A 2,833-nucleotide genomic window follows, 5' to 3' on the forward strand; every position below is an offset into this window, starting at 1 on the left:
TTTGCCGTGTGTACGCAGCTTAAAGCAAGTGGGTCAATACCATACCATGCCAATAGACAGGAAAGTGGAGTTTCCAGAGATGTCAGCAATAGCAGCCTCCATGTTTCATATAATACACATTTACATCAAGAAAGTAAGTTCTGGGGTGCTTGTGCTAAACAAAAATGACTGCTTTGTACTGCATGTTCTTGCTGGGGAAACAATCTTGGTCAGCACCTTAATCAATCCTTCATTTAGCCATTACAAAAGGGATGGATATACATTATCCAGCTTTGGGGGGACAGCATATTCCTCCCAGGGATCATTTGGTTATTTGTAATATTGGGTTGTATTAGAGGTTACAAAGTGGCTGAAAGCCAACCACTCAAGTGCCATATATATGCTCTTTAATAATGAAATAAATAAGATCACTGCTCTCATCCATTTTAATGTTAAAGGAATATAGATGGTGGTTGATCAGCAGCTGGCGGGCATTCACCAGTCCTAAGACAGGTCAATTTCACATACATGCAGGGTTCTCCCCAGGCCCTTGGGTGCACCACCCGGTACTTTTCAGCACCCACCCGGCTGTTTTTGGGTGGTTACCAAAGAGTTTAGTCACAATACAGGGGCTGCCACCCACCTACAATTTCTACCCACCCAGCTTAAAAAAATTTCTAGGTTGAGCACTGTACATGTGTGATTGAGCTCTTCAGCAGGAATAAGTGCATTTGCTTTAAATTATTTCATCACGGTGCCCAAAAGTTTACACAATACTCTGATATTTGTTTGGAAAGTCTGTGACTTTTCTTGCCATGTTGGTGTGGGTGGAGAATTCTGAGGTCCCTCCACTAGTAAATTGTTTTTTTTGGGTGCAGGACTAACCAAAAACTGTCCCTCCGCTTTTACTGCAAAGAGAACTTTTAAAGCTACAACTTAATAGAAGAGCTAACTGTCACATTAAACTTTACATCAGCCGACCTTGGTGGACTTCTCACAGAAAAAAGTGCTAATTGAAAGACTGCTAGCAGATTTTGATGGAAGATCTGTTCCGACATAACCAAACTGAAGTGGACAAGTGCTTTCAAAAGCTTCAAGAAAGCTTTGTTAGTCTTACATGAAAGCTTGCTGTACACACTGCTCCTGTATATACAACTGAAGCCCACATGTAAAAGGCTCTAGAAGGACATTTACCCAATTTATTGGTTGCATCCATTGGCCCTGCAATACATTTTTCTGTGTAACCCTTGGCTTTCCCTCTACTAGTGTCAAATGCTGCTGTTCAGGGGGTTAATGAAAAAGAATATCAATAGATTCAAGCACTTTTACCCCCCACATTTAAAATACTATAAAAAATCTATATCTATCTATCTATATCCTATTGAGTACAATGTATAAATGGGATTATTTTAATATATTAAATATGTTTGGAGTTCAGCTTCCATTTCTATATGGTCCCTCTGTGAGGGAACACATAGTACCTTGCTATCTGTTGAGAGCTACTAATTTACTGTAAAATATTAAGAGACCCATACAATACTAACATTGCAAGCATAGCTGCAGATGGTGCTGAAACCTTCTGTGCAGTATCAGCAAATCTGCAAGTACGTCAATTACCCATATGTGCAAATGAAATCAGCACAAAAATGGTTTCTGCAATAGCTTTAGGAACAATGTAAGTGTATCTTCTGTTTTATATTTCAACTAATTAAACTTGAAAAAAAAGGAAGAAAAACATATTTATAGATGTAACCTTATTAGCACGCAATTTAAGGATCTGCAGTAACATACCTTGAAACACAGAAATTAGTGGGCGTTAAATCTGCAATTGTTTGAGGTAGTAAGTACATTTGAACAGCCGAACAATGTGAATAAAATATAAAGGTAGAAATGTTATAGTATGGGTGTACTTTACTGCTTCCATGAATTCAGTAATCTAAGGTTACATGATGCAAATATGCCATCTTTCCAAAAGTTGAAGTTAAGGTGAACATGGCACTTCCAACCACACCAAGTAGTTTGCTTTCCACAGTATACTGTTACTATCTGTTGGGATTTGCGTTGGTTTTGATTCAAGTATATCATCTAAACATGCAGGCACTGCTGGTATGAGGATCTGATTTCTATTGAACATGTTGGGGGAGGGGGATGTTAATGACAGACAATAACACACAATGAATGCAGCAATGACAGGGTTACTTTAATTTTGCATAAGCCTTATGCAAAATCTAAGTGCAAGCACATAATAATCCCTAACTTCACATCTGGGTAAGTGTAAGTTCATTAATTTACATTAGACCTATTACCTGCTATGAAAGCATTCAAAAGTCAGCTGAAATGTGGACCAGAGCCATGCATTTGCTAAATAGTCTTTCACACCCTGCCCCTATACATAGGAATTTACTATAATGGTGATGATTAATCAATGCCTTTATTATTACATTTTTGAGGTATATTTCCTACAACTGTGACAGTGGGGAGAGTATAGAAATAGGATTTTGTTTCAAGTGTGCTGGAGAAAGATGTCTAAATACTATCCCACCTGTCGAAAAGCCCGCACACTGGAGAGAATTAGCTCCCTATGGCCGACAAGGGTATCAATGCATTTTGCTGACTACTAGATACCACATGTTCCTTTCATAGTACAATATTATTTTGACTAATACTTTAATAAAGTTCACAACTTCCACAATTACAATGTGCCAAGTCACCGATTACCTGAGCACCAACTCTCTCCTTGACCCCCTCCAGTCTGGTTTTAGAGCTGCCCATTCCACTGAAACAGCCCTTACTAAAGTGGCCAATGACCCTGATCAGAGCTAAGCCTCAAGGCAACTTTTCCATGCTCCTTCTC

This window comes from Pyxicephalus adspersus, chromosome 4 (genome assembly GCF_032062135.1).
Source record: "Pyxicephalus adspersus chromosome 4, UCB_Pads_2.0, whole genome shotgun sequence".
Taxonomy (NCBI): Eukaryota; Metazoa; Chordata; class Amphibia; order Anura; family Pyxicephalidae; genus Pyxicephalus; species Pyxicephalus adspersus.